This window comes from Melozone crissalis, unplaced genomic scaffold (genome assembly GCF_028551555.1).
Source record: "Melozone crissalis strain CALT ecotype California unplaced genomic scaffold, PUWL_Pcris_2 ptg000005l_1, whole genome shotgun sequence".
Lineage (NCBI taxonomy): Eukaryota > Metazoa > Chordata > Aves > Passeriformes > Passerellidae > Melozone > Melozone crissalis.
In genome coordinates, this window is record NW_026535783.1 from 31,630,925 (window position 1) to 31,646,882 (window position 15,958).

Sequence of the window (15,958 nt, forward strand, 5' to 3'; positions counted from 1 at the left end):
GAGAAGCAGAGCTTGAGAAAAAAATGAACTTGTGGTTTTAAACTAATGGATCTGCACCAAAATTCTGGATTAAGTTTCTGGTTTTACTACATACTATATATATATGACCTGAGGCAAGGTATACTGTCTCTTTATTTCTCATCTTGAAAGCAGGGATAATAGTTTCTCTACCTAACAGGATTCTTACGAAGTAAAATCCATGAACAGTAATGATAACCTTCAGCAGAATGGAAATAACAACTGCAGCTGTTCTTTGCAGACATAAAGTAAGGCCAAGTGCCATGCCCAGCACTTGGGTCTCAGCAAACCCCTGCAGCACTACAGGCTGGGGGAGACACATGCTTGGCAAAAAGGGACCTGGGGGTGCTCATTGTGAGCCAGCTCAGTGTGAGCCACCGTGTGCCCAGGTGGCCAAGAAGGCAGTGGCATCTTGGCCTGAACCAGAGCAGTGTGGCCAGCAGGACAAGGGTGTGATCATCCTCCTGTACTTGGCGTGGCTGAGGCTGCACCTCGAGTCTGGTTCTGAGCCACTCACTTTAACAAGGACATTGAGCTGGTGGAGGAAAGGTCAACAAGGCTCATGAAGGTCTAGCAAACGTGTGTTATGAGGAGATGCTGGGGTACCTGGGTTTGTTTAGTCATGAGAAGGCCCAGGGGAGACCTCATTGCTCTCTACAACTCCCTGAAAGGAGGCTGTAGTGAGGTGGGAGTTGGTCACTTCTACTGTCCCTGCAGTGAGAGGATCAGAGGAAATGGCCTTCAGCTGAGACAGAAGAAACAGATTAGATATTAGAAATTTTTTTTCACTATTAGGACATGTCAGGCATTGGAATAGGTGTGCTGGGAGGTGGTGGAGTCACCATCTCTGGAGGTGTTTAAGAGGCATCTGGACTCAGTGCTGGGTGATGTGGGTTAGTGGTTCAGGGGTTACAATGGTAGTACTGGGATGATGGTTAGACTTGACAATCTTAGAGGTCTCTTCCAGCCTTGATGATTCTAGGGCTCTAAAATAGGGGGGTTCATCTTCTAAACACACACAGCAAAAACACCATCTGCAGGGCACTGAGCCGAAACTGGTTTTCAGCAACTGACTCTTGAATGGAAGATCAGTCAGGGTATGCCTGATGGAGGCACTTCTCACACCATGTCCTTCTGAAGGCAAATTAGACATAAGTATTTTGGTAGGCACAGAGCCCTCTCAGAAAAATATCCAAAATTGTAAAAACACAGCCTGAAGAAATAATAAACCATAAATATGTTGACAAAAAAAAGGTATCTGGCACGTTTTTCACTTTAACTCATGACACAGAATGAGTGGCACGATGTGCAAAACCAGGAAAAGTTGTGCACAGGAGAGATGGAAGCCTAACTCTGTAAAGAACTATGGTTTGGCAGCAACATGGTGTCACCAGGTGTAGCTTCCAGCCATAATTCTGCATCTGGCAAGGAATATGTGATATTGTAGGTTCATCGTGTTTCATATTTGAGTCAGGCGTGCCACCTTCAGCATTTTCCCCTTATTTTTCACTTTTAAAAGACAAGGTATGATTTGTTGGAACGGAGTGGAGATAGCTCTCTTTGAGAGTCGCAGGGGCACCATACCTATTTTGAATCACTAAACCAGCTACAGGTGCGGAGCACCCATGATGACTCACCACCTCTCTGTGAGCAACTGAAATGACTGCCGGGGGAACGGGGGATGTAGGACGCTGGAATGTCACCGACAGGCAGAGTAGGCTTGTTGCTGTCAACAGCAGGGGGTCAGAAGATCCCCTTCTCATTTCCTTGTCCCACCACAAGCACATCAGCTTTCGTGACCTGCTTTCCGCCACCCCTTAAGGCCGTGGCGATGCCAGCACATTTTGGCTGGGGAAGGGTCCCTGCGCTGCGGTGCGCAGCGAGCCCCGGGCGGTGGCAGCGGAGCGGGCCGGGCGCGCTGCGGCGCGGGCGGAGGTTGGCCGGCGCGGAGGCGGCGGAGGAGGAGCGGGCGGCACAGCGATAGCGCTGACGGGCAGCGGCAGCCGCTCTTTGTCCCCTCCCCTCCCCGGCGCGCCCAGCCCAGCCGGCAGCGCGGAGCGGAGCGGGCCGGCCCGGGGATTCCCTCCCCCGCCGCCGAGGTCGCCATCTTCACCCCCGAGCTCGCCTCGGACGCTGCCGGCCGGGCTCCCGGGGAGCCGCCGGGAGCCTGCGCCGCGCCTTCCCGCTGCATGTGACGGGCGGGCGGTAGCGGCCTCCTCCGCGGATCTCGGCTGCGTCCTCCTCCGCCCCCGGCGCGGCGGGGAGGGGGCGCGGGGCGCCCGGCAGCGGGAGACGGAGGTGCCGGGGCGCGGAGGGCACACAAAAGAGCGGGCGCCGCCGTGGGCAGCGGTGAGTGGCGGGGCAGGGCTGCGGGGTGCCGCGCTCGCCGCCCTGCCCCGTACCTGCCGGTGGGCTGGGCAGCGGCCACTCCCTTTCCCGGGGGCCCGCTGGGAGCGATGGCGGGGGTTGCGTTGCGCCGCCGCCGGGGACCGCCGGTGTTTTCCGCACCGCCGGCGCCGCGGCCGGGCAGCGGCGAGCGAGGGCCGAGCGAGGTGCCCGGGGGCGGCGGGGCCCGTGCTGGGCGGGGCGATGCGGGGGAGGCTCCGGCCGCGCCGCCTCGGGAGCGGGCAGTGCCGCGGGCGCGGCGGGTGATGCTCAGCCGCGATCGCGCTCGACGCTCGGACAAAGAGGAGCGAGCCACAAATTTCGTGGTGGGCGGAAAAAAAAAAAACAATCAAACAAACAAAAAAACAAACCAGAGGGGTTTGTGTTTCCTGGATGTTGTGGGTTTTGTTTTCTGGATTTTTTTGGTTTGTTGAGAGGCTTTTGGCGGCTGGGCTGGAAGGTTTTTCGTTCCCTTTAATGCCGTGCGCCCCCGGCCCGTCCCCGGAGCGTGCGGCGGCGGGGCAGGTGCCGCGGCGGGCCCGGGCCTGGGGTCGCGCTGCGGCCGGCGCAGGGCGTGGTGCCGCGGCGGGGATGCCGCGACGCCGCCGAGCCTCCCGCCGTGGCGGGGCGGCGTGCCGGGCCCCCGGGAGCGGTGTAAGGCCCTCCGGCCGGGGAAGGAGGGAGCTGGGGTGCGACAGCCAGCAGGGATTGCCGTGCGCGTCTAGAGAGGTAAATTAGCGTTTAACAGCTGCTGTTTGAAATGTGGCGCTTGGCTTGGCTCCTGGGGTGAGCGTGCGGTTTTCAGGCAAATCCTCCGTTTGTGTGACCCTGTGCGCTTACCAGAATTGTAACTCTTCCGTAGGAGAACGTTCCAGGAGAACGTGAAGCTCTGTGGCATTTAACTCTGAAGCTGGATATGCATTAAACTGTAAGTTTTCTGGTTTTGTTTCTGAACTTGCATTGATGAATGGAGTGATTATTTCATGTCTGCGAGATAAAAGCTTGAGAAATAATTTAAGTGAGACCCTAGGCAGACTTTTCCCATGCCTGTTGCGTATATATGTCTCTTCTAGACTGCAATAACTGGTTAAAAATAAAAAAGTGAAGAAAATCTGGGAAAAAGTAATGCCTTAAATGCTTGCTTTAGGTATGGTTGTGGTGATGGCTCTTACTTAATCCTCTAGGGCTGACAGTCATCTTTTAGACTTAAATCAGTGTATAGGAAATACCGGTAACTAATACTAGTGTGTTTCCCTACATTTGATGGAAATGAGTGAGATTAGCTGCTGCTTTTTCCTCACTCATACCGCATATTTAGTCAAATATTTTACTTAGATGATCTGATTAATAGCAGCTCGTTGAAGGTATAGATGTATTTCTGAGCTGTTTTTTACAGTGTTAAAATATAGATGCATTTTTGAAAGATGTAATCAAATATTAAATTTCTACTGTAATACTGTAACGGGGCTTTTTGAAGGGTGAAAAGGGCTGTTGTAGATGGAATTGCAGGTAGTGATCAAGCAGATGACTACAACCACTAATAAAATAAGTAGCAGATCAAACAAGCAATGAGATAATTTAGTATATACATAAATTCATTATATGTCAATGGCTATATCACTGCTCTTTTAAATTTGGGTTCTCCCATTAGCTTGAGTGAGAAGCTGGAACCTGGACAGAACTGTCTGGGCATCTAAAGTGATTTTGCTAACAAGTATGAGTTATTCAACGTTCAAGATACTGGTGAATTTTCTGTATATCTAGGCCAGAGTTTTATAGCTTAAAAATTACATCACACAGTCCATATAATGTTATATGGCATTTGTGCACCAGAGGAACAAAGCACTCCGTTGTTTTGTGTAGCTTGTATATAAATATTACAGTTAAATTATCTTTTGTTCTGTTTTGCAAAAAAATAATTGTCAGTTTACTTGTGCTGTCATATAACCATACAAAATAAATTTCTTTTGAAGCTTGCTAGTAGTTCTGATGCTGTGAGTGTTTTGGAAGTTCTGTGGTAGTGTGGTGGTCTGTGGGAAGTCTTGAGGACATGGTGGCTGGTCACAATAGGGAAAAGACAAAAATGTTTCAAATATCCCATCAAGTGAAAAAAAAAAAGTTGAGCTGATTTAGAATCAGAAAAAGGAGATGAGAAATTGAGTATGTATTCCAGCTTACTTTCTGTATATTTTACTGTGCCTTTTTTAACCTGTATATCAGAGGTTTCTTTGCGGTGATAAAATATTAGCCCTAAAATGGTTTCACAAAATCAGATCATGTTCCATCGAGTTGTTACAGCGAAAAAGAAGGATTAAATGTCTCATGTAATCCCTTTGCTCAACAAGAAGTTGCTTTTCTGGGAGCAGTGGTTCTTGGTGGTGAAATAGTGCTAATCAGCAGTTGTTGCTGTAATTGATTGTCCACTGCGGAGGAGTCCGTGTAACACCCATTAGCTTGAGCAAGCTTGCACGAACCCTGAAGATGCTTTTGCCAGACCTTTTGACCCTGAGGTGGAGGTGAAGGGGCTTCTTTTTTTGCCTCTTGAGTCTGTCCTCACTGGAATTGCAGTGCACTTTTAGAAAAATACTTTTTCCTTTACACCACTGACAAGGAGAACATATTTCATTCTGTGATACATCTTTGAGGTGACAGTTTTCCTGAAGTTCAGGATGATATTTTCAAACTATTAGGAACAGCACTGAGATACTTGCACTGCTTCATGTGATTTATAGATCTGCCTTTTAGACATGAAGCATAATGTGGAATTAAATGACAATAATGGAAAAAAAGAACCCTGGTGTTGAAGTAATCCCTTGAGATACTGCCCCGATGAGGTTTTTTTTAGTTGTTGTTACTTTATTTTCAGTGAACTTAGCTTGACAGATTAAATGTAAACTTAGCATACCATAGTGCTAAGGAAAATCTTGTGCCAGTCTGTTTTGCATACTCCATCATGTTTCGTTTTAGAAACCCACGGGGTTCTGGTCAGTGTCAGTGAGTGCTTGGATAGAATTCGAATGAGACTAATTTTCACTTTTGAGTGATATACTTTGCCTATTCAAATCAGTTTTCAGCAACTCAGTTGCAGCTCTTGATTACGCTTGACAGCCTGAGTCCAGGTAGTGAATAGCAGTTTATCATGTAATTCATTAGTGCAATAAGTGCATTTCCTAGCTATGATTCTAGCAAGCATTACAGACTGCTGCCTTACGTAAACAGATGTAAGCACTTATCTTTGGTCACCGCCTTACCCCTGGGTGTGTGTTCCTCGTCCTACGCCTCTGTGTGCCTGTAGATAGAGATGAGGGCTGGTGTGGCCCTTGTTCCCTGTGCCATGTTCATTAAAATGTGTTTGCTGCTGCCATAACTGTTTAATATTAGCCATCTTGTGTCTCCTGGTTTTAAGACTGGCCTTGTACTGTGTAGTGCCTAAAAGAGTTTTAGAGGAACTTGGGGTGTTGTGAAAGTGTTCGTCACTGTTTTCATACTTTAAAAGGGGGGAGAATTGCTTTCTAATGTGTTCTGAAGGACTGTAGACAATTGACTGCTGAAACATGAATGCCTGTCTCCCAGTCCAATTTTATCAATGCTCAGAGTATACTTAGCAGGGTTGACATGAAGGAGTTATTTTTTATATTACAGCTGCTGTATTACTTTTGTGTTAAAAAGTACTGAGGCAAAGTGTTTATCACTGCACAAATAAATTATTTTATTTTTTGAATAGACTAGATGTAGATGCACTAGAAAAGCAGGCACATGCTGTTCTTTTCTGTAGCCAAGCCTCGGAGGAAAATGAAGGAGAGAGGGGGAGGAGGAATACTGCTCTGAAGGATGCTGAACTTGAGCTGGGTGGATTGGATTAATTTTTCTTTAAAGGAAATCAGTTGATCTGAAGAGAGGCTTTTGAGCATTCACAGTCACTTAGAGGTTATTTTGATGAAGCAAGTCTGTCTTGCATGATGAGCGTCTCATTTTATTGTATGACTAGCAGTGATAAGAATTGATGATGAATTCAAGGAAGAGGCAACCTGAGGCAATTGAACGTGGGTAAAAGAGCAATCAAACAGCTGCAGTGAACATGTTTAAGTGGGGGCTTCACATAAAGGGCAGATTGAACAGGAAGTTTAGCAGCAAGAAGGCTGCCTCTTATTAGCAAAGTGAATGTAGGAAAATTAGGCTGGTGAGCATCCTACGAGAGGGTTTTGGCTCAATGCCCATTACATAGATGGGTAGCTCTGCCTGAGGACTCCTTTGGTCTTTCTCAAATTGAATGTTTTGTGTGGTTAGAAGTGGATGTGCAAGATGAAATTACTAGACCAGCGGTAGTTGTAAGAGGAGCAGTAGTTTCTGTTGACTGCTTCACCTCAACAACAAGGGGAAGAAGAGCTGCCTTGTCCATATAGAAAGCAAAGTTAAGGGGGTGCAGACCTCCTTCAAAGCAGTCTTATGTATTCTTTGTCAGTTTCACATTAGCAGGATGTCTTAGGACAGGGGTGTAAGGAGGAAGACATAAGGTGTAAATGAAATTGTTGGCAGGTTTTGCAGGCTTCTTCCTGAAACATAACTGAGCTATATTAATTTCCTCTTCTAATTTATTTAGTTTTCTGTCCAGTCAAATTTGCAGTATTTGCTGTGAGATGTCAGAGGGAGAGCTGCTGGTGTGACTCTTGTGGATGTCTTGTGCAGGGCTAGGAGTTGGACTTGATTATCCTTGGGCATCCCTTCCCACTCAGCACATTCTGTGATACCTTCTGTCTGCACGTGCATTAGGGAGGAGGCAAGCTGCTGCTGACTGCACTGCCTGAAGAGCTAGGAGCTGCTGCACAGCTTGCTTCTGTGTTATGGCTAAACAATATTCAACAAACAACTGAAATGGCTCTCTGTTGTGTTCGAAGGTTTACCTATTCTGGTACTGTGGGATCATATTGTGGGCTGACATCTAGTCATGTCAAAAGTCTGTTGGATTGCAGTTACCTGAGCCCTTGTTCTGACACCATACTTATTAGAAAAGAGTTATCTCAGTGCTTCGCTGGACAGTTTGAATCCTTTCCCCACCATATACAGATTGTAACAGACGTGTGCTGGCCTGTGATGAGGGTTTTTGCATTGTATAAGCTAGTGCCTCTATGTTGGGGAAGAGGTGCTGGAAGAAAAATTGCAGTTCATCTTTATAGAAAAGGAGAAAGTTTGTTCTCAACAGTAAGGGGCTTGTAGTGCTGGGAGGGTATTTATTGCACATGGAGATGACCGCTCTCATCTAATAACTTTTCACAGCTAAACAGTTAGAGTGCCTTGAAGTTGCACTTTAGGCAAGCAGTGATAAAATATTGTAAGCATCTCTATCTATTTAGGCTGAAAGAGGGAGCTATTTGTTTTATCAGTGCATGAACAGTACAAGGGCAAAACTGGGCATGAACCCAGTAACTGATTACGGACTGCATCATGGTTCGCTGGGTATTTTGGAATCTTGTACTTTTTTACAAATTGCTGTACAACTCAACCTGTTTTTTTCTAACTGTATGTGCCTTGAACTTTATCAGTTATTACAAAGAGTTCGAAAATGTTTCCTTAAGAAAAATTTCTTTTCACAGAATAGAAAGCATGTTGTCACTAAAGCCTCCCCATTTAAAATCCCAATTGTCCTCATAAAAGAAATAAATATGTGCCTTCACAGAGGTTTGTGAACTCTGTCTTAAAGTTCTGGCTTATCATTGTATGGGCTTTATATACTTTTCCCATGCTTCATTTTTGGAATGGGGCCTTCTAATCATCTTTTTTGTACTCACTCACTGAATTTGGAAACCAACTGTTTAAATCTCTTGCAAAAATAGGACTTTTCCAATTTGCAGCTGGCTTCCTTGTCAAAACAGTCATGCTGCTTAGTACTGAAATATTATATGCAGAAAGTGTCTTGTTACATTTATTGGTTGCTTTTATCTTGCAGCTCATATTCAGTAAGTCTTGTGCTGTCTGATAACACCTCTTTTAATTGGCCCTATGTGATGTAGCTATTAGCATCAAACATCAGTTGATAGAGGAATTCCACCTACTCCTTTAAAGCTTCCTGAGAACAATTTTTCACTTGAGCTCAACTACCTATTTCTTCTCTTAACCCTGCAAGTGAATGGTATCTTGCCCTGATATATTTGCACTGAAATTCTTTTCTAGTAAGCTGAGTTTTATAAGGGTTGTTCTGCCTTGATATAGTTTAAAAAAGCCTAAAATTGATGTGAGAATGTAGTTTCAAGTTAAGTAGTCCTGTTCACTTGAACTGTATAAACAGATTTTGGAATACAATAGGAGCTGTTTCCTTCAGCCAAAATTAGGTATAAGTATTTCAGAAATAGGAGTATACCCATTTTATTTGTTATAGACATGTTCAAAAAGTCAGTGTACAGTGGACTGGATAAAAGGCTTAAAATGTGTATTTTAAGTAACATCTAAGGGTGGAAAAAGGGAGCAGGGAGTAGTCTTCACCAAATTACACCAAAGTGTTATTTTTGTTGTTCATGCACTCTTGCTCATCTGATTGTTTTGGTTTTGTCCTCAAGCATATGCGAGGAGAAATTTGCAGAGGTAATAGAAAACTAAGCTTTGATGCATTCTGTTATTTTATTTCTTTTTGGTTGGTTGGTTTTGTCCTATCAAAAATTCGTCTTGCACAAATGTTTAGGTGATGTGCTCACAGTAGGAGCATGTCACTGGTACGGCCATGGTTTGCTACGTAATCAAATCTTTATTTCAGTGTTGAAATAGGGACTTTTTTGAAAGGATAAATCTAGGTGTGCTCAGCTCTGCTATTTCGTATAATTGTACCTCGTTTTCTTCTAAGCTGTCTTGTAAATGGCGAAGCCTTGTGGTACTCTTCAAAAATCTTAGTTCATCTTGAGACTGCGAATTCACTGAGGTGGATTTGAAGGGGCAGTGTATCAGTACAGACAGTTTCACGTGTAGACCATCCTCTAGGGTCTACTGTATCCAAGCTGCCTGTAAGCTTTTTCTGTAGAAGAATCTCTAAATCCCTGCACTGGTGCCTGTATTTTCCATGAATGATTGCAAAGTGGCACTTCCACTTAGTGCCGGCTTTTCCTGGGAAGTCAGCAGGAGTGATGACTCCTTTCAGCTCTAAAGCATTGCAGGTCAGACCCTGGCTATGACTAAATTAGTGATGAAGCTTTCAGTGAGATCCTAAATTCATTGCAATTTAAGGTCTGCAGAGCAAGTTAACTGCATCTCTGCAAGAATGCGTTTGCGAGAGTGATCCTGGCCATCAACCAGCACTTATGGTGGAGTCATATTTCTTCAGTGGAATTGCAGTGGAATTGTTGTATCCAGAAGTGCTTACAAACCAAAGTGTGAGCATTATCAGTTTATATATAGAAAAATACAGGTACTGGAGGTTGTGGTGGGTTTGTTTTTTAACGTATTTATTATTTGGTTGGGGCACAATTGTCACCTTTGCTCCCAGTCCTTTGTCCTCTGTGTTATCAGGATATATATGTATTCATTGTAAGATGATCCTTAATTCTTAAGATTATTTTATTATTATTTAGATCAGTTGAAAATTGTAATAGATAAAAGGAGTACATTAAGAGGGAGAAACTCACAGCAGGCACAGACCTGTGATAGTCCAAACAAGTGTGCATTTTAGTGAAATAGTATGCAAATTAAGAATTCCATTAAAGAAAATGTGTTGTTCTGAAAGTGATTCTTCCACATATTAGATAGGTACTCAAATATTCACAGAGGTAATGGATGATTCTAGATTGTGTTTTTTATACTGTTTATATGCTACCTCTTTTTTCAAATTCTTAAAATTTGTTCTATTTCTTTCAAGGACAGAAAGTGTGATCTGAAAGCTTTGTTGCTTTGTTTCTACTGGTTGAGATCATATTCAAATATTTTTGTCATTGTTCTTCTGTACAGACAATTTTATCAAGCTATTTGTGACTTAGTGTCCTTTAAAATGTAACTTGTGTTTGTGTCTGTTCAAAGATGCTGAGGTCAAATGCTGTACCGTTCTGAAGTCCCAGGCAGCAAATTTTGCAGATCACTATGGTAATGTGCGTGTGGGCATGTGGGAGGAAGGCTAAAGTTGGAACCTGCATTAACAGAATCTGTTAATATTACATATGCTCAGTGGCACTAGCACTGCTTGTTCTTTGACATGCATGTTCTTTGACTGCATGTTCTTTGCTTAATTAAAAACAAAGTAATATGATGGAATTAAAAGCCTCTATTGTCTGATTTTTAATCTTTTTTTCTTCTCTGTGTATGTGTGCTTCTGAAACAACTCTACTGAAATAAAATATAGGTAATTGTGGAGTCTTCTTTCTGTTCGGAAAATGCAATTATGATCTTGTAAAGTAGCAAAGAAGCTCCACAATTTCTTTGTTCCCTCTCTGAGAACTTATGGATAGACTTAAAAGTCATTGTGTTACAGCTAGGGATATCTACCGAGAACACTTGCTACTCATAATGCGTGTCCTGGTGATTTCTGCCAAAGCATTGTGAATGTTTAAGTTGCTTGGTTTTGGGTAAGCATATTTGGATTCTTCTGTACTTGCTATTGTTTTCTCAGATACAGAATTAGTTCTGAAGCATCAGAACTAATTCAGTGCTAGTTTATTTGTTTTCTTTAATGAAGAAGAACTGTGTTCTGTTCTGAAACTGATTCTTAATTGCCCTTAGTCCGTGCTGATTACAGATAAACTTATAAATACCTATGAATTTGTTGGAAAAGTCGACGAGAGAAAAGTTAAAGCTGACTTTTTTTTGTCTCTCTGTTACTGTAGTCTAAATAAACTTGGAAAAATTGGAGACTTGGATGAAGAATGATTTATATTCCCCATTACTATATTGATTGTCGCAAACCTCAAAGTAGGAGAAGAGTGAAGACTGTGAAGGATGTAGAGGGGAAGCCACTCAAATAGGGGCTGAGGTCGCTCAGTTTGCTGAGCCTGGAGGAGGCTGAGGAGAGGCAGAGACCTCGTTGCAACTTCCTTGTGAGGGGCAGAGGAGCAGCATGGATCTCTGTGATCACCGGTGGCAGGACCTGAGGGAATGTGCTGTGCTAGGAGAGGTTTAAGTTGGATATTAGGAAAAGGTTGTGTGCTTGCTTCCTAAGGAAAAGGCTCCCTTAGGAAGTGGTCACAGCACCAAGCCTGACAGAGTCCAGAAGTGTTTGGACAATGCTCTTGGGCACATGGTGTGACTCTTGAGGCTGTCCTGTGCAGGGCCAGGAGTGGAATGATGATCCTTGTGGTTCCCTTTCAGTTCAGCACATTATATGAGTCTATGAAATTTCAATTACTTGCAATAACTTACTAGTTTAAAAATACTGACTCACTGCTATTGAGAATTACAGGCATTGATACGGGTTCAAAATGCAGACCAAGTCATGATGACTTTTGTTATATGGCCTGAGGGAGTGGGCTTCTTAACTATGTCGTTGCATAGGGAAACCTTATAGCAAAACAAGCAAGAAGGGTCCAAGGGGAGTTGAGATGTTCTTGCTGCATCGAGGTTCAGGTGAGTCAGGAGGTTCACCAGAGCTGCCTTTGCCACCAGTAGAGCAGAGTTGTTAGTCTGGCGTGACGTGAGCATTCAGACTGTTCTTCTTAACTTGGGAGGTCATCCGGAGATCTCAGCCATCTGTGTGCATTCACGTTACTTGGTGCATTTTGTTTTTACAATGCTATTCACTTGTTGTACACGATCTGTCATAGTAATAACTCTTATTACTGTGGTATTTTTCCTTCAAAATGCCAGGCCTCCTTTTGAGAGTGCAAGTGTGGGAAGTGATGGCTTTGACAGTCTTTGCCTTAGGAAAACAAGCTGCTTTTTCAAGGCTGTTTCTGCGGGGGCTGAACATCGCTGTGTACGCAGTGTAGTCATTTGTATATCTAGTGACTTGCAAGGTCCTTTTTTGCATTTTGAGGAGAAAGATACTTACCATGTACTAGACTATCTCTCTTTAAATGTCTTTAAAAGACAAAACTTGTCGGTCAGTAGGACTTTGGACAGTGAACTGTTGTAATTTTGGGTGGGATTGTTTTTCATTCCATCATTCCCTTGACCTGTTTCTGTTATGTACAGGATCTGTAGTCCCACACAGATTGATTGTCATCTGGGTGATTTAAAGCAGACAGATTTTTCATATTAGATTTTGAAGAAAAAATTCAAGTAAACTACGTGCTTTATCTGATGAATCAGTGAAGTTACTTATGTCAGGTTTTCAAAGTCTGTATTGGTAGGTGTGAAAACAGAGTACCTGCTCTGAAAAGCATGCTACTAAATGCACCTTCCTCCCACTGTCTAGAAGAAAAATAAAAGCCTTTATGGTAGTAAAATAATCTTGAAAAAGAAATATTAGTACATGGATACTACTTCTTTCACTTTAGAAAGGTTTAGCCTCTCAAACTTTTTAATACCTACTGAGTTTCTCCAGACTCAAAATTCAGTGTGCCTAATTGAAGTGAAATACAAGGTTTCACCCTTTATGTAGCTGAATTTCTGCACTTTCTGCTTCTTATCCCAGAGTATCTTTCAGTCTTCTCCCTAGTGTGTTCATACAGTGTGATGTGTTCATCTTCTAAAGCAAGCATGTGTGTCTCTGAGCCAAGGAATTTCATTAGAAAGAGGAGAAATAGGAAAGCCTGATGCCAGTACAGATAAACAGGACGTGGACACCAGTCTTCTGGGTGTCTGACCCCTAGTAGTTTCTGGGAGAATTATTTGCCTTTTTTTTTCTGACTTGGGAGGTTTTCTGGAGGCCACCCAAGATAAATGCAAACATTGTAAAGTATTGAAATGTCTTGGTGTTGCTGTCTTTTAAGGATCTCTTGAAAACAATGTCTGAGGTGAGGAAAAGGCATTCTGAGGTAAGTTTAAGTAGGCTACTGTCCCAAGTCCTCTTGTAGGGTTAAGTTGGTGAACAGAAGTATCTTTCTCCTAGAGAAACAGAGTGCCTTTCTCCTAAAGACATGCCTTAAGTGTAAACTCCATCTCTAGTTTGTCCTCTAAGGAGCTCTGATTTTGAGATTTATATCCCTCTGATAGGAATGGGAGAAACTGAAATGAACCTTCTCAATTTTTTCAACTTATCTTTAATGTTATATACTGTATGTCTCTTTTGGTGCCAAATATGCACAGGTCTGAATTCACTGATGTTTCACTGACTCCATTCATTATGTTTCTGCAATTACAGGCTTCATAGTGAAATAATAAAATATGCTCTATGGGCTGTCTGTAATTTCCTGTGTGTATGTGACTTTGCCTTTGACTACAATAGAATGAAGATTTTAAAGCTGTGTTTATATATATGGTATATGTCTATGGAGATAAAATTACTCAGGTACAAAATAAACAATTGGTATTTTTTCTATTTTTGTTTTTAATAACTTTCAAAATGATGAAAAAGTTTCCAAATGAAGACAGTGAAACCCAATGCAAACTTTAGATTTTTGTTTTTTAATGGATAAAACAGTTAAACTGCTGAAGTTCACTTTTTTTTCTTCTAGCAGACAGGACTGAATGTCTGCAGACTAGCTGTTCATGTGTTGTAAATTCACAGGTTCTTTAGCTTAGAAAATCTCTTTCTTTATGGTATGAATACATCTTTAAAGTTTACAGTGCACATGTGTTGTGTTTTCAAGTTCTGTATCAAATTCCAACCTCTTTTGTATAATTAGAAAACAACTTAAAAGGTGTTATGTGGAGCTACAGTAATGATTTTACTCTCTGAATTTGATACTTAGGAATAGCAGTATTAATTTTCTTGATTCTTTTGATGCTTATGATGCTTTTATAGCTGTTCCGCTAAAATATACTTCCTTGGCATTGAGGTTCTCTGAAATAATGTCTCTTCAGTAGAAGCACTGTACTAATAGATACATTTCACTTTTCTAAGGGCACCCATATCCCATTTTTTCAACCCTACTGATTTGGTTTTTGTCATCTTTGTTTTCATACACAGATTTTATAGTGAACTCCTCATAGAAGGCAAATGTGACTTGTAAGCTGGGATGGACAAAGTAAAATAAGAAATCATCTGAGAGATATTATCAGGATGACAATGAAATCATCTGTTAATATGACCTGTTAATCACTAATGCAACATTAGTGAAATTTTGTAACTGGTTAAATCAGTAATGTAATTATTATTTAGAAATACGGGCTTGAAAAGAAGGCTTCAGAGAAGCATTCAGCTTCAAATTCTCACACAAATGATACCACTTAGAGAAATGCTTGTTGTAACTGGATTTCTTAAAGAATGTGATGTGGGCAAGTCTGCAGTAAGCCCTCCAGAGTCAATAGAGAGTTGGCACTGCTGGATAAGTAGTGTGCCTTGGCAGTACCTGCAAACAACTACTTTTTCCACTCTGCTGTCATTTAATAGCCTTTTAAAGCCAAAACTCTACCATTTATAGCAATGATTTTATTAATTAAATTGTCCATTAGGATGTATATTTAGTCTCCAGGATTCATACATCTGGAATTCTAAATAGCTGTGACATGATGGCTTACAGCCACTGGTTCAGATCATCTCATTTCTGACTGACTTTTAAAGATGTTGTTGTACAAGGATGGCTTTCATTATTCTGTCCTGCTGCTCTTACAGCATGTCCCTAGATTTCCAATAATGAAGTTTAGGAAAGTCTTGAAGTCTTTTTTTATTTAAGGAGAGGGGTGGAGGAAAACATTTGGCTTAGAGATTGTAAATATAGATATTCTTATATCTACTGTTTCCTCATTTGTATAAATGTTATTACATATTTAAATTGTTTATACAGAATTGGTCTCGACATGCTAAGGATGTTATGTGTGCTTTTAATGTATTCTCTTTGCTAATTTCTCATAATGCAGTTTTCTCTGAGTGAAATTTACCAAAGTAAATCGTTGTCCACTTTGCTTTCAGTTGCACTGCATTTGAGTGAGGAGGTCTGTGTTTACTGCAGCTAAATGAGCTGTTTCTCCTATCTATGTACCAGCTATTGTCCACAGTGTCTTAAACTAGAAGGTAGCTAAATTTCAGTGACACTTCTGTTATAAAGTTCAATAACACTTCTGTTATAAAGTTGACATCTACTCTAAAAAGACATGATTGCCTTTCTGGCTTTAAGGATTTTATTTGCTTCATATTGGACTTTCACAGCTCTTGCCATGCAATGCCATGCAGAGAAGTTTATCCCTTTCCCCTTTTCCTTCACAATATTTTTCTTTTCAGCAACCATTTTTCTGCATTTATAGTTTGAGGAAGTGAAGGGAGCCGACCCACCCTTATTGATCAGCATCGAACTCCGATTTATTGATACAACATGCACATTTTTGTAACTGTGTTAATTAAGTTCATACATATTGCAAAACCCGAGCTCATTATTGGCTACAGATTACACACCAACCCTCCTTTTGTTTTCAATACCTGTGCTTTCTTATTGAGACCAAAACTTGTTTTTCTCATCCTGTTATTGACTGTTCTCAAGGCCTCCATGTTTGTCACTCTGCTTTCCCATCACTATCCAAGGACAAGGTATTTACTTGCTATTAAAAAACA

General features: G+C 42.1%; 1 protein-coding gene across 3 annotated transcripts in view; it reads left to right on the top strand.

The window, feature by feature from the left end:
- The first annotated feature begins 2,075 nt into the window (after positions 1 to 2,075).
- The window catches only part of CDC42SE2 (CDC42 small effector 2), an 80,698-nt gene continuing 66,815 nt past the window's right edge, over positions 2,076 to 15,958 (top strand). Inside the window, exons 1-2 of one of the 3 annotated variants that reach the window (XM_054283511.1) lie at positions 2,076 to 2,367; positions 3,266 to 3,331. The gene's annotated coding sequence lies outside the window, so the exon portion shown is untranslated. Of the gene's footprint in view, positions 2,368 to 2,551; positions 2,571 to 2,645; positions 2,730 to 3,265; positions 3,332 to 15,958 lie in introns of those variants that run through there. The other 2 variants (XM_054283527.1, XM_054283519.1) reach the window with 2 other exon arrangements.